General features: G+C 45.4%; 1 protein-coding gene across 4 annotated transcripts in view; it reads right to left on the reverse strand.

The window, feature by feature from the left end:
• Positions 1-16,944, reverse strand: part of TNC (tenascin C) — a 101,888-nt gene extending 84,944 nt beyond the window's left edge. For 2 of the 4 annotated variants that reach the window (XM_055579461.1, XM_055579460.1), the window contains exon 1: positions 16,723-16,944. The gene's annotated coding sequence lies outside the window, so the exon portion shown is untranslated. The remainder of the gene's footprint in view (positions 1-16,722) is intronic. The other 2 variants (XM_055579463.1, XM_055579462.1) reach the window with 1 other exon arrangement.
• Positions 16,945-21,900: the final 4,956 nt, after the last annotated feature.

The following is a 21,900-nucleotide window of genomic DNA, read 5'->3' on the forward strand; positions in this document are numbered from 1 at the left end:
AAGAGGCTGAATCCGGTTTGAGGTGACAAGTTTCAGTTTATGTGTCAATTTCAATCAGCTGATGATGGCTGCCTGGAGCCACTTTGAGAAAGATTCTATGGCCATGTTTGAACTCAAGGGAAAAAGGTATTGTGATGGATTAGCAATGTCTTCCATGGTGGGAGTATGTGTGCAAATACTTCCATGGTGTTAGTATGTGTGCAAATACTTCCATGGTGTTAGTATGTGTGCAAATATTTGGCATAGCTAGACTACCTAGCTTTGGCAATCTTTTCTGATTCTATGTGCTGATATTTAAATGGATGGAATGCAGCTTGACTGATGCCTGTGTCAGAAGGAGCCAGATGGAGTCACTGACGATTATAAAAGCCTGTATGAATCAACTTCAATAATGTTTGATACATTTTGATGAAAGTTGACTCCTAAAATGGAAATATGCCTCTAAGACTAGAAGCAGGAAACTAGATTCTCAGAAAAAAACTCAAACTACTGTAGTAATTAATGAGTATGATCCCAGGCAAGGCAGACATACCTTCATTGTCTACTTTTTCTTTCTCAAAAAAGGGGTGATTTAAATGCTGCAATAATAACTAAGATTGATTGAACACATTTGAGCCAGGAACTGCATAAGGTGTCTTATGTGGATTATCTTATTGAATCTTATTGAATCTTATTGAATCCAAGACCTTTGAGGTGACTGACTTTATTTTCCTCAGTTTATAGATGAGGAAACATAGGCTTGCACAGCTCAAGGTCACAAAGCAAAAAAAGGGAAACAGGAGTTTAATTTGGGTAGACTGACTCATGAGTCCGAGGCTCCATTCCTAACCCTTGGCTCTGCAGCCTTCCTTTAATGATGTCCAGGAGTGGTTTGCATGACTGAGTTAAAAGGACGAATTGCAAAAGGACTCAGTGATAAAAGGTCCAGAATAATTACTGGCAATGAAAGAGCTTTATGACTTACACAGAGAATAGGAGAGGCTTCACATAGCCTGAAAAATAGAGATTATTTCCAACCCTTGCCTTGAGTTCAGTCTAGCTGGGCAACTTTAAGCAGCCTTTTCTAGAGTGCTGTTTACAACATGTTGACAGTTATTAACGCAAAGAGAAGAGATTCCTAATTCAACCTACTTGGAAAATGTTATTTTAAACCAAACAAATTACCCCCGGCTTCTTTACTTCAGGATCTTCTAGGGTCTTTCATATGTTCGTGTTTATCTGAAATCTCCAAGAAAGGGAACATCCATATGTTGCCCAAACTTACTTGATTATTCTGTTTGAAGTGTGTCGTAAGTTTGATGGCACAGAGTGGGGAAAGTGCAGATTTGGAAGCAATCCTAAACCTTCTCCTCTTTCATTTCCTTGCATGTTAGATGAGAGTAGTGACATACCCAATAATGGCTTGTCCAGGATAAGTGTGTAGCTCCAGGATGGAGCCTCTCTAGCAACTGAACATTTGTCCTGTGCCAGGAACATTAGTGAGGCCATTTAACTTTCACACCAACCTTATGACTTAGGAAGCACTGTTTGTATTTTACTGTGAAGAGAATTGAAGGTTTAAGGACTTCCCTGGTGATCCAGTGGTTAAGAACTGGCTTTCCAATGCAGGGTATACATGTTTGATTCCTGGTCAGAGAACTAAGATCCCACATGCTGTAGAGCATCTAAGCCCGTGCACCACATAATGAGCCCACACACTCTGGAGCCTGCACACCACACCTAGAGAGAAGCCCACATGCGACACTGAAGCCATGAATAAATATTAAATCAACTTTAAAAAACAAGAGAGAGAACTGAATATTTGAGAAGGTTAAATAAGTTGCCCGGTCAGTAATCAGTTGACTCGGAATAAAGAGCTGAATCTTACAATTCCAAAGCCTAGGCTTTTTCTGCCATACTGTGTTATCTTTCACAACAAGATTCATTGTTCAGTTTAATGATTTAGTATTCTTGCAATAAATATCAGCAGGATATCCACCATCGTTGATACAGAGTTACTGAAATTCTAAAATGGGACCGCTTGCGAAGGTGATACTGGGGCTGTGGGGCGCACATAACCCTTACACAGTTTTGAACTTGAAGGGGAGGCACAAAGCCAAATGCGCTGTAGTATCTATATCTCAGGCAAATCTCTAAAGTCCCTGGAAACAGCCTATTCTCCATGTGTCTGGCCTGGAGAGAAAGTGAGTAAGTGAGAGGGAGATAAAGTGAGAAGTAGCAGACAGGGGAGCTTAAAAATCTCTCCTGGATGGAAGCTTGGGCCTCATGCTATGAGCTTTCCAAAAAAAAAAAAAAAAAAGTATGACTTCTAAAATATTAGTTAAGACACGAGAGCATTTTAGAGGGTCTAGAAATTGCAGCTTTCATTTTTGAAAGAATGGACTTATATGAACAAACGGACCGATAGATAAATAAGGAAACAGATGGGGTGGGGACCTTTCCATACAGGATCATTTAGGTCAGCATATACTTTGGCCACTTGATGTGAAGAGCCAGCTCATTGGAAAAAGACCCTGATGCTGGAGACATTGAGGGGAGAAGGAGAAGGGGGCGACAGAGGATGAGATGGTGGGATGGCATCACCAACTCAATGAACATGAGTTTGAACAAACTCCAGGCAACAGTGAAGGACAGGGAAGCCTGGCGTGCTGCAGTCCATGGGGTTGCAAAGAGTCGGAGACGACTTAGCAGCTGAGCAACAACAGTAGCCAAAAGGTCAAGAAATTTAGCCTGAGAGACATAAAAGTCAGAGGTAGTCAGGAGAAAATCAAGGCTGGATCATACAAATGAATAACTTTTCTATCATTTTTCTAAGTGTCCTTTAGGTATAGAATTTGGGTTCATGTTCTTGGAGGAAGACTTACTAGATGAACCTTTATTTGTGCTTCAATTTCTTCATTCATATAAATATAATATATCCAATTTTCAGCATTGTAGTGATTGGAAATTCCATGTATAAATTTAACACACTGACTAGTCAATAAACTTTTTCTTAAGTAAATATGTTTGAGTAGACAGTAAATATGTTTGGCTTTGCAGGCAGATGGTCTGTTACAATTATTCAACTCTACAGGAGTAAAGTAGCCCTAATCATGACATAAATGAGTGAGCGTGGATGTGTTCGAGTAAAACTTTATTTACAAAATAGGCTGTCACCCCATACTTTCCTGATGCTTGCTGGAATATAGTAATTAGTTAATAAGTGATGACCTTATTATAAAAGCAAATACAGATTGGAATGGGCAGGAAGGAAACTAACATTTTGTTGAAAGCTTGCATGCGTGCATGTTCAATAGCTTCAGCTGTGTCCAACTCTTTGTGACACGATGGACTGTAACCTAACCTGCCAGGCTCCTCTGTCCATGGGATTTTCCCAGCAAGAATACTGGAGTGGTTGCCATGCTCGCCTCCAGGGGGTCTTCCCGACCTAGGGATCAAACCTGCATCTCCTGCATTAGCAGGCGGATTCTTTACCTCTGAGCCATTGGGGAAGCCTGCTGCTGCTGTTGCTTAGCCACTTCAGTCGTGTCCGACTCTGTGCGACCCCATGGACTGCTTCCCTCCAGGCTCCTCCGTCCATGGGACTCTCCAGGCAAGAATACCTGAGTGGGTTGCCATTTCCTTGGCAGATTCTTTACCACTGAGCCACTGGGGAAGCCAACTATATACCTATTTTGTTCCAAGCCTTATCCCAGCTGCTTTTTAAAAACATGTAATCATTTATCTTGTCATTTTTCATGACAACCTGGTGAGACAGGTATTAATAGACCTATTTAGAAATTAAATCTAGACTCAGGGAGGCTCAGCGACTGACAAAAGAGGCAAAGGCACTTTTGGACCCTGGTTTGCAAGTCTGAAATACGTGTTTCCAACCACTACACTGGGGTGACGCACTAAGAAACGTCCTGCAGTTCATATAAGGTGAAAACTGAAATTAGCACTTCTTGATAAGGGGAGCAGACACCGTCAGCTTCCATTTCCCAGAGCTTCAACAGCAAGCTGGTGGCTGTCCATGTGTAAGCGCAGAAATATTTGACCTGTCTTTCTTTCAGAGCGTCTGGCTGGACCTCAAGTTTCATAACCCCCCTCCCCACCCGCCTTGGAGAATGCTTAAGCCAAGGTGTATTGTTTGCAAATGCTTATTAGATGCTAGACAGATGTTGGCAAGTTTTATTTGGCCTGAGATGGAGTTCCAGAGTCTGCTGAAGCCTGGCTGTGCTCACTGACCATCTTAGCCAAGAAGAGCTGCTAATTAGAGTGACGCTCTGCTTGTCTCTCTCTACCTCTGGAGCTAGGTTTTCCCACTCTGAGCTTGCCTGTTTCAGCCTGAGTTTGTTTGGCTTTTTACTATAGATCTAAATTTACAGTCCTTTTAAAACCTATGAAGCCTGGTACGCCAATGCAGTGTTTACCAGACTATGTTCCAAGACATTTTTAGGTAGCTGGGCTAAGGTTTAAGGGCTCGGTAAGGGTTAAGAGTATGGCTTTGGCATCAGAAAGTTCCAGGTCTGAGAGTGGGAAAGGGTGTTTGTGTTCATATATGTCTGAAGGTACTGGGTTAAATGAAGCTGAACATTAACTGCTACAAAATGTCTCACCTCATGCACTCTTCTACCTCTAATCTCCCACTGGCTTCCTGTCACAATGAAGAAAATCCTAACTCGTCACCACTGCCTACAGAGCTCATTTCCTCAGTGCATTCAGATCTCTGCTCAAAGATTACCTCCATGTCTCATCCTAGTTAAAAGAACAAGCCCCTCACCACCAGCTGTTGTCTGATCCCTTGCACTGTTTTAGACTTCTTAGCAAGTATCTCAGAGAAGGCAATGGCACCCCACTCCAGTACTCTTGCCTGGAAAATCCCATGGACGGAGGAGCCTGGTAGGCTGCAGTCCATGGGGTCGCTAAGAGTCAGACACTACTGTCTTCACTTTCACTTTTCACTTTCATGTATTGGAGAAGGAAATGGCAACCCACTCCAGTGTTCTTGCCTGGAGAATCCCAGGGACAGGGGAGCCTGGTGGGCTGCCGTCTATGGGGTCGCACAGAGTCGGACACGACTGAAGCGACTTAGCAGCAGCAGCAAGTATCTTCTGGAGACCATCCTGTAAGTTTGATTTCCTTTTTTTCGCCTACCTCTTTCACCATAAGTTCCACGAATAAAAGCACCTCTGTGTCTTGTCTTCTGTTGTATTTCTAGCCCTTGGAATTACGTATTGAATGAATACATGAGCTATGAGTTTCCAAGAACAGGACAGTGTCAAGTGTTCTCCACTCTTAGCCACAGACACTTTTTAAACTTATTTTTTTAACTTTTTTTTTTTAAATCCTGGAGTATAGACTATTAACAGTGTTGTGATAGTTTCAGTTGGAGAGCAAACGGACTCAGCCATACCTATACATGTATCCTTTCTCCCCCAGATTCCCCTTCCATCCAGGCTACCGCATAATATTGAGCTGAGTTCCCTGTGAGTAGGTCCTTGCTGGTTATCCATCTTAAATGTAGCAGTGTATAACGTCCACCCCAAACTCCCTAACTACCCCTTTCCCACCCCTGCCTTCCCCCTGGCATAAGTTCATTCTCTCAGCCTGAGTCTGTATGGAACACTTTTTTGAGGTGCACCTCATAGGGAGACTGTCCCACAGGACGCACTTTGGGGAACTGCTCCTCTAGTGCAGTTTTATTGCCAAGAACTACTTCAGTGATAGATAACAGGAGCAGCAATAACAATAGGGTGTTGATACTGAGTGCATTTCTGGGCTAAGCAATGCAGTTGTACTATATCATTTAATCATCACAATAACTTTATGGAGTAGGTGTTACTAATGTTTTGCCTTTAATACAGATGAAAAAAAATGAGGCTTAGAGCAAATAGCAAACTCTCAGACCTGGAGCTTTCTGATGTCAGAACCTTACTCTTCACCCTAACCCAGCCCTTTCCCTGGGCTGTGAATTGCTCCATGCCCTAAGACAGAGAAACTCCTTATCTTCATTCTCTGCCCTCTCCTTCCTCCCACTAGCTGTGGACAGGTCCTTGCTACAGCTGCCAGATTTTCTGCTGTCTCTAGTGACTCAGCCTCAGATCCCTAGACGGGCCTCCTCTGTCCTTGGTACTGGTTTTTCAAAATCCCAGGCAATGCAAACTTTGATCCTGGAGGCCACCTCTTAAAGCAAGGACATTCCCTAAAGTCTGCATCCTGAGATGGTTTCCTGTCTCAGGGCTGGGCTGACTTCCCCCTGTCCTGTATTATGACATCACTTTGCACAGTTGAGAGCCTAGAGGGCTAACCATGAAAACAAGTTCAGGTTGTAGGCTTTCTGAACACGCTCTGGTGAGGAAGGAAAATCCAAATCTGGAACACAATGGATTTTATTCCAGTTGTATTTGATTTTAGAAAAACTAGATAGACAGATCCTTATTTTTAAAACTTTAAAGGAAGAGCTGACCTATGAGCAGACGAGAATTCCATAATGATAAAGTGATGATAGAAAGATGCCATGGAATGGGATGACAGCAAAGAGACATTCACTCTGCCTAGAGGAGGTGGGTCCTGAACTGAATTTTGACAAAAGAATATGAGTAGGTGACAAACAGAGGGAAGGACATCCTGGGAAAGAAGGAATGGCTTTTGGAAAAACATAAAAAGCACAAAATGGTTGGTGTGGAAAGCACAGATCACAGTTGAAGTTACAAGGTTCATTTGGAGACCTGGGCCAGATCATGGGGAAAACTGATGCCTTCCTAGGGATTCTTTTGTGGCCAAAAGAGAATCATTTGGCAAAAGCCTTATGCCTGGGAATCTTGATTTCTATAATCCAATACTGAGGGACAGATTGAAGGGAAGGCTGGGAAGTAATAGGGAAACGCTGCAGTCATCCATCTGTGAGACATCACAGTCTGAGCTAGCATGATGATAGGGAGGGTGGGAGGCAGTGAACTGATTTACAGGTCAAGGCAGTAGAGTTCACAGAATTGGTGTATGATGGGATAGTAACAAAAATGTGGAAAAGAGAAGGAGTTAATCCTAGAGTTAAGTTTTCATTATAATATCTGCTAAGAGAGAAACAGGTCAGGGAAGGGCGACGAGGGGTGAGTTTCAATTTGGGTCACTTTGAATTGTCTTGCCCTTTAGTAAAATGCATTTTGAAGTCATTCCTTGGAAGATCCTACCCTGGGGTTATATTCAAGAGGACTCATGGCTCTCCTATGACATCTGATGCAACATACCAGGCTCTATCTGGTACTGAATGGATAAGAAGTTTAAATAAGACAAAGTCCACACTACTGACTGCTCATCCATATGACAGCAAGTGGGTTGGATGAACTTACTGATTAGAAGTCGTTAGACATTGGTGACATTGGCGTGATGGAGGCAGTAGCAGGTGAATAGCAGGTAAAGGATTGGCTCCAGTTTCTACCTCCTGCTGTTTACATTCTTGTGTAATTCCTTGCTGCGTGTGGGGTGGCTAGAGGCTTCCTTTGAACCAATAGAACATGGCTAAGATAAAGTGATATCACATCCACCATTAGGCTACTCAAGATTGTGATATTTATCTTGTTTGCAAGTTCTCTCTCTCTCTTGCTGGCTTTGATGAAGCAGCTATGCTGGAGGCTATGCTGGAGGCTATGCTGGAGAGGCCCACGTGGCAATAAAGTCAGGGTGGCCTCAGACCAACAGCTAGAAAGGAACTGAATCTAGCCAACAACCACAAAAGTGAGCTTTAATCATTCCCCAGTTGACCCTTCAGACGAGACCCCGATCCTGGCCAACCCTGTGATTGCAGCCTCATGAGAGACCATGATGCAGGACGTCCATCTAAGCTGTTCTTGAAATCCTGACCTACAACAACTTGCAGGATAATTAATGTGTGTTGTTCTAAATGATCAAATTTTGTGGGAATTTGTTATGTAACGATAGATCTCTAATACAGAGGACTCCTTGGCTCAGCCCATGTGCGCTAAAGCTGTTCAGGAAATAAAACCCTGCTGATTTTTCCTTTCTAAAGAATGTATTAGCTCTGACACTTTTTATATTGCCCCCGTCTTCCAAGAGCATGAGTTAGAAGACCTCAGATTCAGTGCTGACCCTGTTGCCAACTGGCATGAGGTCTTAGAAGGACTTTTTCCTTTTCCATGTCTCCGTTTCAGCATCTTTAAAATGAGGGAAGATAAATTATGCCAGCAATTTCCAAAACCTTTTGCTTTTCCTTGGCCATGGAACTATTTCATCAAATGACATTTCATGAGGAAGCTAGTGCCCCAAAGAGATAAGTGGAAGGGTTTTAGAATGAAATAATGCCATTTGCAGCAACATGGATGAACCTAGAGATTGTCTTACTGAGGGAAGGTAAGTCAGACAGAGAATGAGAAATATCATGTGATATCCTTATATGCGGAATATAAAAGGAAATGTTACAAATGAACTTATTTACAAGACAGAAACAGACTCACAGACTTAGAGAAAAACTTATGGTTGCCAGGGAGACGAATTGGGGAAAGAGATAGGGAGTTTGGGAGGGACATGTACACACTGCTTATTTAAAATGGATAACCAACAAAGACCTACTGTATAGCACAGGGCACTCTATTCAACGTTATGTGCCAGCCTGGATGGGAGGGGTGTTTAGAGGAGAATGGATACATGTGTATGTATGGCTGAATCCCTTTGCTGTTCACCTGAACCTATCACAACACTGTTAATCAGCTACACTCTAATATAAAATAATTTTTTTAAAAAAAGAGTGGAAAGGCTTTGGTTGAAACAAGGCTGAGTGCTTGGCCTTTCCACCTCTACCCAGCAGCCCCCAGAACACCTCGGAGGAGCCTCTCAAGTCTATTGTCCAGGACCCTGGCTTGGAGGCTACCAACAAGCCCTTTGAGTTTCAACATTCTATGGGCTCAAGGGAAATTCTTTTTACCCCCAGCCCCCGCCCCCACCTATCAATTGGAACATCCTTCTGTGACATCTCTGCATAGAGCTACCTCTGTGCATCCACCATAGGACCCAGGACATAAGGACCTCAGAGAGTAGACCACTTCCTTGGGGGCGGCATTGCAGGTATCTCTGCCTACTGCGAGCCACCTCCCCCGCAGGTGCATTTCTCCTGTTCCATCAGAGCTCATTATGTATGTGCTCCCTGCAGCTGTCTCTTCCCCTGGTGGACAGTCATGGCGTCCTTGGCTAGAAGTCCTCACAAGCTTTATTGCTATTGTTGTTGTTGTTGGTTGGTTGGTTTCTTGGTGCCAGCCTACCCTGGATGCAATATTCCTGAGGGCTTCTGGTCCTCTTCCTGAGGGTCTCTGCTGAGGGTCTCTGGCTGGCAGGGAGTCCAGTGTTGCTCTAAGGTCTCTTGTGCTGGCTGTTGTGTGTCGCTTTCTGCAGCAAGGTTATGCATATGCTTATTGCATGGCAGGCTTAGCAGAATTCCCCAGGGCACTGCTATTAGCCAGGCTTTCCGTACGTGAATCCATAGGCATAGAGCTAGATCCAAAATATACTGACTTGCACTCAATATTCAATCTGCTTTGAACCAGAATATACTGACTTGCACTCAATATTCAATGTTCCATCTCTTTTTTTCCTTGTGTGTGTGGCATGCTCAGTCGTGACCGACTCTTTGCAACCCCATGGACTGCAGCCTGCTTCAGCCTTGGGGGACTGAATGTTTCTCCATCCATGGGATTTCCTAGGCAAGAATACTGGAGGGGTTGCCATTTCCTCCTCCAGGGGATCTTCCCGATCCAGGGATCAATCCCACATCTCCTGCATTGGCCAGCATGAGAAGCCTCATTTTTTCCTGCCTACCTCCAAGTGCGGTTTTATCCTGAACACACCCCTGGGAGATTAAATTTAAGTTGTTTGATATATCTCTTTATCTAAAGCCTACCATTGGAAATTCTTGTATTTGTATTAAGCATTACTCTCTCTATTGAATACTCTTGTAAAATGTGACTGTTTCTCTAGCAAGTATCCTGTTACCTCTAGCCTCTTTTCTCATCTGGAAAATGGAAATAATACCTGAATGTCCAACAACACAGTGAGAGAAGCGCAGTTTTGGGAGTTCCTGGAGGAGAATCCCAATGCCACCACTTTCTACTCTGTGCAGGTGATAACCTTTTGTGGCCTCAGTTTACCTAACTATGAAATAATATTTGGTTGCTGGGAAAATCTGAGAGTGACACAGAGAAAACTTATTTTATACCTTTGTAAACGTTTGAGAATTCTGTTTTATTGAAACTGTGTCTGGCATGTGAAAATGCTTCTGTCACCGTAGGACCCAGTTTGGAAGCCAAGCGCTGTTGTGCTTTTTGTTCATTTCCATTAGGACAGCAGAGTTTCTTCAGCAATACTTTACTGAGGGCCTGCCACCTGCCAGCATGTGGCTAAGCTCTGGGGAGAATGAGCTTCCAGTAGACAGGGTTCCCGCCTCTGATGATTTTGTACTCAATGCTGTGCAGTCAGGTGGTGGGGGGAGGAGATCATCAGGGCAGTTATGATGCACAGAGGTGTGTGGGGAAAGTGCAGAGCTCTGCGGGAACTGTCAGAGTGGTGTGTGAGCCCGCCAGCAGGGTGAGCATTTGCTTACCTGTGCGTGACCCTGTGTCATGTCTCAGACTGGCATCAGGGGCGAGGCCTGGGTCAGGCTTCACCTCCTGCAGTTTCCAGCCTGGTAGGGGAAACATGCGTGTGCATGCTTACCAAGTCACTCCAGTTGTGTCCGACTCTTTGAGACCTGGTGGACTGTAGCCCGCCAGGCTCCTCTATCCATGGGATTCTCCAGGCCAGAAATACTGGGGTGGGTTGCCATGCCCTCCTCCAGGGAATCTTTCCAACCCATGGATCAAACCCGTGTCTCCTGAGGCTCCTGCATTGGCAGGTGTATTCTTTACCACTGAGCCACCGGGAAAGCCCCAAGCCACTAGTAATAGGCCCTAAGAAATGACTGTAGACTACAAGGAAGGTGGTGGTGGTGTAGTTGTTCCGTCGTATCTGACTCCTGTGACCCCATGCACTGTAGCCCACCAGGCTCCCCTGTCCATGGAATTCTCCAGGCAAGAATACTGGAGTGGGTTGCCATTTCCCTCTCCAGGGGATCTTCCTGACCCAGGGATCAAACCCAAGTCTCTTGTTTCCTGCATTGGCAGGCTGGTTCTTTACCACTAGCGCCACCTGGGAAGCCCCTAGGGTTTACATATTATGCTAGAAATCACACACTACTTATTTCATTACAGTTTCTGCAGGGAGTGGGCCCTGAAGGAATAAGCTGGAGAGAGCAGCCGCAGCCACCTGCTGAAGAGAACACTAAGGTCTGAAAGACACATCTCTGACTCTTTCTGGGCCCTGCTCCCTGTCCAGCCCCGTCTGTTGTCAGAGATGAATAGAATTTCAGTGTGGAGTGTGACGGTTATAACCACGTGCTCAGGACTTGGAACTGCCTTCGAGTTCTGACTTCGGCAATCACTATCTGCGTGGCCTTGGGGAAGCCACTTAAACTTTTCCAGCCTCGGGTCCCCTATGTTTGAACTGAGAGGCATTTCTACTTGCTGGAAGCAATTGTTGCAGATTAAATGGCACAGTGCCTGTAGCGTCCTCAGTAAATATTAGTTATTGCCATTGTCAGTCCCTCCTAGAAGAACTTTTTGGACACGTTCATGTAGAAATTCATAGCTGCCAACTCACCTTCTCCAGGGTAACAGTTGATCAATGGTTAATTCTGAAACAAGCCGTCTACTCTCAGAGCTTATGAAATATTTCTGGCTCTTGACAGAGGGGAGGTTAAAGGACCATCCAAAGCTATTCGAGTTACCATGGCTGCATAATTAAGGGCCTGTGAATTTCAGGATATTTAAAAAATCTGAAACAACTTGGCATGAAATGATATATTTTTTTTCATTTTCACTCACAAATAGACTAAAAATACACATGAAAGGGATTTTCCATTCCCAATCTGCTTTCAGTGTGGGCATCTGACTTTTTTTCCGTGATGGAGGGTCAAAGGGAGTGATGAGGTGTTGAACTTATGTGGCTGCTAAAGTTAAGGAGATACCAGAAAAATGAGACAACAGAGGAGGGAACACAAAAAGGATTTCTAGGCTTCAGGGCATAACTAAAATAAGCAGTCTGGTCACCAGGGTGAGAATCAGGTAGGCATAGTCCCTTTTGATAGTAAGGCCATCGCTCTTTGTTTTGGATGGAATTGTTGCCTAGAATTTATGGGAGTTTAGAGGGGCTTTCCTTCTTGGAAACGAACCTTCATCTAATGTTTCCCACATGTCAAAGGTGTGTATACTAGCCTGGGATTAGATTCAAGGGGATTCCCTGTGATCTTCTCAAAGTGAGATGTGATTGAACCATGCTGTTTTTTAGTCCCTAAATTGCATTCTATTCTTTTTTGACCCCATGGACTATAGCCTGCCAGGCTCCTCTGTCCATGGGATTTCTTAGACAAGAAAACTGAAGTGGGTTGCCATTTCCTTTTCCAGGGGATCTTCCCAACCTGGGGATCAAACCTGCGTGTCCTGCATTGCAGGTGGATCCCTTACCACTGAGCAACCAGGGAAGCCTGGAGGGCTTTTAGAGGGGTTCTAAAAGTCAGGAAGAAACAGAGAAGGCTTGGTGCAGCTGAGGAGAACCTGAGGACATAGACCAACATAGGTAGTGATGGAAATGCCCGGGGAAGAGAGGTCGGGCAGGAGCACACCTGAGGGGTTATGGTCCAGGACATCATCACACACACTGGTCTTCTGGATGAAGGCTTGGAGCAGCTGCTCCACGTGAGACAGCAGGGAGTCTGAGCTGAACCATAACCCAGGGGAATGTGTGGCTTAGAGCTTACAACTATCTCCTGATCTCCCGGGATTCACTGCCCCAAGGCTGGCCACACTGACTTCACTTCATTTTCCAATCAGCCCTTTTAAAAACATGCTCTCAAATACCTGGCTCTCGGAGAGGATCCAGGCACAGGTACAGCCCTGCTTTCCCCGTCAGAGCTCCCACCTGTCCAACAAGGCAAAGGGCGTGCCTACTTTTCTAGAATGAAACTCAGCAATAATGACCTGACCGCTGCCTCTAGGGTCATCCTTCTCTCTCCCAGGCATGAAATTTGAACGTTTCTGTCTCTAGGCAGAGCATTTCAACACCAGGAGCTGACCTTTTCTGAGCACCATGAAAAATGATATACCTAGGGCTATTCTGCAAAATCAATAGACACCAAAGCCAGCTGAGGGCTTCTCTGCCACCTTGGCCAACCACTAAGAGACATCCTTCAGGGTTTCATGGAAGTCTGCCCAGCCTGACTGCTGGAGGTGATACAGCCTAGTGGAAAGAATAGTAGGGTGTTGGTCCAAAAGTTTGGGTTCAAAGCCAGCTCTGCCCTCACTTATGGAAACCCTCAGATGCATCATTTCAACTTCCTTAGGTCTCAATTTCTCTGGCCATGAAATGGGGCCAGTAATTCACAACGTGCAGTGTTGGAGTGAAATATTGATGAGGAACACCAGAGGCAAACCATCCTATCACATATGTAATATGTAGTTCTGCATTAACTCTTTTGAATGTGTGTGTGTGTGTGTATGTTATCATCACAGAGGGCTTGTATATGGAGTTAACTTAAACGTCTGTTTCCTACTCTGCATTCCAAACCACCGTGACTTCAGCGTGACTTGTGTATTAAGCCAGCTGGATACTTTTTCCTCTAAGAAAGCACGGCTGTTTGTAGAAATCCAGGGGGAGGTGAGAATAGGTGTTCGCAGTCCATTGTGAGCATTAGAAAGGGTAGGATTAAGGGGGATATGTTTTTCATTCTGTCAGCTTGAATTCCCTTTCCAAATTCCATTCTGGTTATATGATCAGGCTACCGCTGTATTTATGGGTGGCCACAGTCTGGCTGGAGGGGCAGATTTAGTCAGAAAGAATTTTTTTTTTTTTCCTTCTAAAGGCAGTTCAAGAAGCAGCAGCATTCCGCAGGAATGTGGCAGAACGGGTCCTGATTTGAGGGTCGTGGGGACCTGGGTCTGAAACAAGGCTCCATCCCTCTGAGCTCTGTTACTCATTCTCTCTGCTTTTCGAGCTTTGTCCAGTAGGGATGGTCCCTTTCTGACACATGCGGCTCTTCAGTGAGATGAGGTATACAAAGATTTAGAGAGTGGGCTTTCCTTGTGTTTTGGCTGTTGCTGTCATGACTGTTAATTAAACACTCGTACTTTACTAAACATTTAACACGCTCCCCCTGCCCCCACCCCCGCCCTGCCCGGCATGTATGTCTACCTACTGTGTTACCTGGGAAACTTCCTGGAATTCCACTGGATTAGGGTTAGGGTTAGGGTTAGGGGTTAGGGTTAGGGGCACACACCCTTGTCAAAGTGCAAAACTGCAGCCTCAACACACACTACCCAGCTTCCTAATTTTCAACTATATTCTGCATGTTCACGATTTTGTGGATATGTCCCAGAGGCCGAGGGCCCTGGGGTGAGTTTTGGAACCTCCAACCCTACTGCAATCAAATTGGCCCACATTTACCTGCCATATAGCAGGATTTTGCCTGGTTCATTTCCGTTTCACTTGATGAATATTTCCACTGCCTTTTGATAACTACTGTCTCAGAACACTAATCTTGGCCAAGTCCTTGCAAACTCATAAACAGGAAAACCAAGGAAAACCTCCATTTATTGAGCTCTTACTACATGTCAGGTTCTGTGCCAAGTTAGATATATATGATCTCACCTAGGGTCACAAGAGCCCTGTGCGATACAGATGGTCCTTCTCTCTATGGATGATAAAGCCAGTGTTTGCAAGGCTGGTTCCTTTGGGTGAGGGAGGGAGTTGGTGAAAGGAGAAGGGGAGCTAGGTTTTTCAAAGCATAGAAAAAAAAATGTTAACACCTGAAGAGCTTGGCAACACCCTTCTCAATCCTTATCCAGTTCACACTGCTTGTGCAAATCAGAGAATAGGCATATTCGTTTTCTTCCCCCAAACGCCATCACCTCCCAGAGACACAGTTTCAACGCGCACTCACTTGTGTCTGCTGCAAAGGGCTGGATGCCCACAATGCCAAAAGACTTCCCACAGGTTTCAACAGCACCCAGCAAAGCTTTCCCCCACTCCTAAGTTAGCCTCACTACATCTCAGGGCAAGGCAGGAAGCCAGCCGGGGGAGGCAGCAGGTTTTATTTCTAAAGCACAGATGGGAAAACACCATCAAAAGGGGGGAAGTTCACAAAAACATGAAAAAGAGGCATTCATTCTTCAAGGGAGGCTCCCTGTCCTGCTCTCCCTCTGGACGGAACACATTCCAAGGACTCCCTTGGCGGCAGCATGGTACTTCATAACCGACAGCTTCAGAATCCACAAAGGCCCAAGCTCAAAACCTGTGCCTTCTGGCATCAGTGCTCGACATTTTACATCCAACCTAGGCTGCTCCCTTTTCTCCCAAGCTGTGCCAACATAACCTCCAGCTTGTAAAATACAGCCAAGAGTCTGACCTGCCAGCTAGAGAGGTGCCTTCAGACCTGGTGGGACAGAAAGTCAGGGAGTAGAAGTCAGGGTGGGGTGAGGAATGCACAAGAAACACTCCAAGATTGACTTAGTGCCTCTCTCTACCCGCAAGGTGGTAGCAGTTGGGGGCAATGACAGTGATTACCCAGACTTCCAGTTCTGGAGCCCTTGCTCCTCCAATCTCTTTATATTTCATTTCCTCATAATGACAACAGAAGGTATTGTTCCCATTTTAAAGAAGTGAAAACTGAGGCTTGGAGAGGTTACATATTTTTACCAGGGTCCTGTGTGTGGTGTGGTGGTTATGGGGATACTAAAGGGATCCTTGGCTTCAAAACCCAAGTTCCTAATCCCCTTACAATGCTACTGGGACCAAGAAATCCCCCTATGTTCTTTGCAGTCTGCCAGTGCAGCTGTGCTTCCCATCCCCAGGGGCAGTTGTTTCTCAGGGCTTTCTGCAATGAGAGGTGAGAAGGGAGAGGTGATTTTAGAAAGATATGGGATGCTGCTGATTCTGAGCACCTCAAATATACCCAGGTGCCCAGCCCAAGGATCAGTGAATCAGGAGGCATCCTTGGGGAGTACCCCCTGCCCCACCGCCCTTCAGAACAGAAGCCCGTGTCTACCACTCCCATCCTGTAGTCTGTACTTGTCCACCTGACCCTAGGAATTACCTTCTCTGTTCACCCAGCCCGCATCCCTTGCCAAGTCTGACCACAGGGTGGATGTCATAGGGACAAGCGGATAGTACACAACTCTTTGTAAACTGTAAAGTAAGGGTTGCTGAGATGTAAAATCTTATTGTTCTTCTACCATCTTCTACGAATCTCCTCCTAACCTACTCCATGGAAAGGCCACGAGGAAACTCCACTGTAAAACTCTGCTACCTTAACCCTTAAACAGAAATATTCACAGGTGAGTCAGCCAGGTGGTAAGTTAAGAGTGAATTCTCACTCTCCCTCTGAAGAATGGCAGCGATAACAACTTCCTAAAAAGTTTCCTGCACGTGGAACTCTTCATAGAACTAAAACAAGCAGACAGAAATCTCCAAGACTGGAAGGGGGCAAGTAGAAAACAAGTCAAGGTGCATCCGATCATAGCAAATACTTCTGCCAGCAACCAAAATAAAGCCAAAGTTTTATCTTTTAGGAAACCACAACCCACTTTGTATCGGAAATGCAAGCAGTCTATCATAGTGATCTTTGGTAATGGGGTGAAACAGACTTACCTTTCTGGAGTTGGGAAAGCCCTAGATTCTTGAGTGAACCAGTTCCATGGAACAAGTACCTGGATGTGAGCAGCGGGGCTCCCTGTGCGCGGCCCCCCAGTGTCACCGAGAGCCCGCTGTCTTTGTGCAGAGGACCGGCGGCGCAGACCGGCGGCGCGGAGTGTGTGCCTGCGCGCGGGAGAGCTTGTGACAGTAGGCAGACTGTGGCCGGTGCAGCCAGCTTTGGCTGGCTTATATAGCGAGCTCCTTCCTCTGAAATGGGACGCCTCGCCTCCAGACATCCTTTCCCACTTTTTCAGTTGGTGAATTAAAGGAACAGCCCTCCCAGCGGAACAGCGTTAGCTCATGAAAGACACGCTCGCTCCCTGCTCTCTGCCAGGGAAAGAACCTATTTGCATACAATTTATTGCAAAAGTAGGAATTCCCTCTTCCCTCTTCTCCTGCCCCCGACCGGGAGCAGCTGTTAGTAAAGTGTGACTTTTGCTTTGCTCCCCAAAAGGATTTTCTAATTGTGAGACAGCAGCGCAGGGAGCGAGGGGAACTCTGGCTCTCTCCCTAGGCAGGCTGGAAACGAGACCCGAGACCCGGGCTAGCCAGCCCCGGGTGCTCACTGGGCAGCAGCTGCTCAGTGGCACCTTGGAGAGAGCGGAAGGCCTGAGCCGAATTCCTGGAAAGAGGAGATAAATAAAGCCTTTCAAAAGCCTGGGGTGTTCGGGGTTTCTGGGGCCAGCAGAGAGATAAGGGATTAGTTGTCAGCAGGTGGGAACAGCGCTGGGCGCACGGATCAGTTCCCAGTGTCTTTTGTGGGGGGAGGCAGCCTTGCCCAGCGGCTTACAGGCAGTATTGTCCCAGCCCTGGTATCCTACAGGGGAGTAGCTTGACACCATTCATGCCCTGTGCAGTGATCCTGTCTTCTAAGCTGCGTCTTCTAAGAGAGTTCCCTGAGGTTTCTTCTCAATTGCTGAAAGGTATCCATCATAAGGAAAAAAAAAAAAAAAAAAAAGCTAGTTAATCTTTGAAACATAAGCTGTGCCTTTGCTCTCCAGCCTGCTGTGGATTCTTTCCAAGCTCTGAGTCATCGGTGAGTTTGGTGGTTAGCATGCAGTGGGAATCCTCAGGGCACACACAGGCATGGGAGGGAGCGGGGAAGCGGGCCAGGGCACCTAGGCTTGAGCTTGTCACAGCTCTTAGTACTTTGGGGGATCCTTGAGGGAAATGAAGCATCACTTAACCTGCAGCTACTGCCAGACCCTCCTTTATGAAGTCCCTATTAGGTGTCACGCAAAGTGCTTTATGGACATTGTTTCATTACATCCTCTAACCAGAAAGTGTAATAGGCATAACTGCTGTCCCCTTTTTACAGACAAAGAAACTGAGGTTCAGAGAAGTACTGGAATACACCCTGGGAGCATTTAAATGACAGCCCTGGGATCCACAGTTCTAGTGCACGTCACAGCCCAGAACATTGTTCAGACGACATGTAGACAATGCTTTATGCCCTGTTAGATCGTAACACTGCTTGTGTAAAAATCATGCTGTATTTGTATATGGAAGCTATGTGTCTTTGTTGCACAGGGCTAATACAGAGATCCTTAATTTTTTTAGAATTAAGCACTAATAACAGAGATTTCAATAATTCAGCTGTTTTCAGTACTGAAGATATCACCCTACACCTATCATTATTGCTGTGGGCCTCAGTTTCCCCATCTGAACAAAGTGGGACAAGATTAAGGTCATTCCTATGGTCTCTCTGGCCCTGGTATTCTAGGATTTTTTGCTTTAGTGACCTTCCCAGACGGCAAGAAAGCCCATAAATAGTCATGTCATTAAACAGTTCATTTGAACTTTTGAACCATTTTGGCTGATTCAAATGTTGGTTTTTTTGGAAGTTTTTAATTCTGCGTTTTAGCCAAAGCATATTGTTGTAGCATGAGGCCATGTCTTCTTACCATTAGTGAGTGCTTCCGTTTCTCTTAGCTTTCCAATGTCTGCTCACTTTATCTCCTGGGGTAAGGAATACAATATTAGAATAGAATATTATACACTTTATATGGCATAAAGACTGTATTTACATGTAATACATAATCAATACATATTTGTCACCGTGTGTATATTTAAATGGGATAAGAGTGTGTGCTGTAAAGCTGGGTGATACCTATGGCTTCTTCTGGGAAACTCCCAAGCCTGGCCCCCATCCTTGTAATCACTTTCCCGGTGGCTCAGCAGTAAAGAATCCCACCTGCCAATACAGGAGATGTGCATTTGATCCCTGGGTTGGGAAGATCCCCTGGAGAAGGAAGTGGCAACCCGCTTCAGTATTCTTGCCTGGAGAATTCCATGGAGCCTGGCAGGCTCCATGGGGTCGCAAAGAGTCTGACTCAACTGAAGCGACTTGGCATGCATTACAAGTGGCTCCTGCAATTGCAGGGAGAAAACAAAACAAAGCCAAATGTAATCAGGCTGGTCCTCAAGGCAGGAAACAGGCCGGTGGAAACACAAATAAGAACATTATAAAGCATAGCTTTATAAAATAATATAATATAATAGTTAGCTGTCATAGAAGTATATTCCGTAACATAAAAATGAGATGTTTAGCTTTATTTGTGTATTTTTAGAAGAGGCTACTTATGAAAGGAGTTTTCTCCAAAGCCTTTGTGGTATCTTAAGCCATACCTTGGCTTTTAAGTAAGAGAAACCCAGATAAGACACTTGTTTTCATCTTTCTCTGGGGCTTTTGCAGCCTCCCTTCCAGGGAAACGGGTCTGCATACACCATATGCTCTCCGATACCTGGAGATGGTATACTACTGGTACCGTTGCTAATGGTCTCTGCCTGGAGTCTTCACCTCTACCTTCGCACATCCACTTGGCATCCAGTTTGGATCTAACTTCACCATGAAAGTGTAAGAAAGTGTTTATTGCTAGGTCATGTTTGACTTTGTGACCCCTTGGACTCTAGCCCTCCAGGCTCCTCTGTCCATGGAATTCTCCAGGCAAGAATACTGGAGTGGGTTGCCATTTCCTTCTCCAGGGGATCTTCCTGACCCAGGGATGAAACCCAGGTCTTCCACATTCCAGGCAGATTCTTTACCATCTGAGCCAACGGAGAAGCCCAACTTCACCAGCTTTCTAGATGTCTTCCACAAGAAATGCTTCCATGCACCATAGCCTGTTACAACTCTGTTAGGGCATTCATTGCCTGTACGTGGTATAACTATATGTGTATACATCTAGTTTCTTCTCCTACTCACTAGGCTTCCAGAGGACAGTACTGACACCTGCTCTTCCTTGCCTAGCAGAGAACCTTGGGGATTGTGGAAGCTCGGTAAATGCTTATTGAATGAAAGAAGCAATGGAGGAACAAGTGAACGTTTGACACGCTGTGTCTTATAATTGAATTCTTCTTGTTTCACTTTTAGAACAGAAGAGGGAAACTAGATTGCCCAACACGTCCATTTCACAGATGAGGAGAGGGGACCTAGGGAGGCTAAATGACTTACCCATCTGGGCTGCGTTCCATGTAGATGGTCATCAAGGTCAGAATTGAGCAACCAAACCGTGTTAGACCTTACAGCAGAAGATGTTAATGGAATTCATAACCATTCAGCCTCCTGTTTGGCAGAGGCAGCACCTCTTGGCATCCCACCTCTTATAGCTGCATTCTTCTCCCTACACTAAGCGCTTTTTCCCACGTGAGAGGGTAGGGTGAATGTGTGTACACATCACCTCTGCACGGAGTCCTCAGCCCAAGCCTGGTTTTGTTGTTGTTTGTCTGCTGCGTTCTTTCACAGGTTACCAGTGGAGGATGTGGTTTGGAGGCTGAGGGTTGTAGGGGTTCACCTCAGGTGAAATCATTCTCACTTATTTGAAGGTCTGTTAGATGCAATACATTTTTTCCCCCCGAGATAAAACATCCAGTGAGTGGAATATAGGCCAGGACCAGTACTGTCTGAGGAAGCTGAGTGTCCATTTCTTTGAGAAGTCTAGCATTCACTTCCCATAGGACCCCTTGACTCCTCTACTGCTCCCAACCTCCTCCTCCTCCTTCTGGGGATTCATCTAATGCGTTAACTCCTTCCAAAAGTCCCACATGACTCTGTATCTGCCAGAAATCTCTCCCGAAGCAGTGAAGGAGCTCGGGTCCCGCACAGTGGGCTAGTCATTCAGTTAGATGCGCCTGTTCAGGGTCAGGGTTCCCTGACTTGCTGTCTGCGAGGTTTTGTTCAGTGTTCTTCCTCTGCATCTCTTCTCACTTCTTAGACAACTAAAGAAGAAGAGCTCAAAGACATCATTGATCAGTGAGTGAGCACACGGACAGAGGAGAGCTTCCCTGCCTGCTGGAATATGGTGAATCAACAAAAAGTAGGTTGTCTGGTCAGCAGAGCAAAGTGGAAAGAGCTTTGGTGTAGAGTAAGTTTGAGTCCTGAAGCTGCAGACCTTAATGTGTGACTCTGAGCAAATCTCCTCTCTTTTATAGCTCTCAGGGTATGGGTTACCAAATGAGAGATCCCTGAGGATATTAGCAACTTAAAAATGTTAAGTAAAAAATTCAAAAAATAATTTAGAGGCCTCTAAGCCTTTGTACATTCCCAGTCCCTTAAATAACCTGCCCTGGACTTTAGCTTCATGGCAAGTTCCTATATTATTTTTCAAGATTTACTTGTAAGACAGTTTCCATGACCTTACCTTCAGAGAGAAGGATGCCTCATCCATGCTCATCTAGGCTTATATTTTTTTATTTTTAGCACATTGTATACTGGCCTTTTTTAGCTCATTAGGTCATAAACACTTTGAGGGTAGGCACCATACCTTTTCACATGCTTAGTAACAGATCTGTCTGTAGCCAGCATCTGTTTATTGTTGGCACCTATGCCATGCTGCTAAGTCACTTCAGTCGTGTCCGACTCTGTGCAACCACATAGACCGCAGCCCACCAGGCTCCGCCATCCCTGGGATTCTCCAGGCAAGAACACTGGAGTGGGTTGCCATTTCCTTCTCCAGTGTAGGAAAGTGAAAAGTGAAAGTGAAGTTGCTCAGTCGTGTCCGACTCTTCGTGACCCCATGGACTGCAGCCCCCCAGGCTCCTCCGTCCATGGGATTTTCTAGACAAGAGTACTGGAGTGGGGTGCCATCCGACCTATGCCATACCACTAGTTAATTATTTTGAATATTGCTCCTG

The sequence above is a fragment of the Bubalus kerabau genome, chromosome 4 (genome assembly GCF_029407905.1).
Source record: "Bubalus kerabau isolate K-KA32 ecotype Philippines breed swamp buffalo chromosome 4, PCC_UOA_SB_1v2, whole genome shotgun sequence".
Classification (NCBI taxonomy): Eukaryota; Metazoa; Chordata; class Mammalia; order Artiodactyla; family Bovidae; genus Bubalus; species Bubalus kerabau.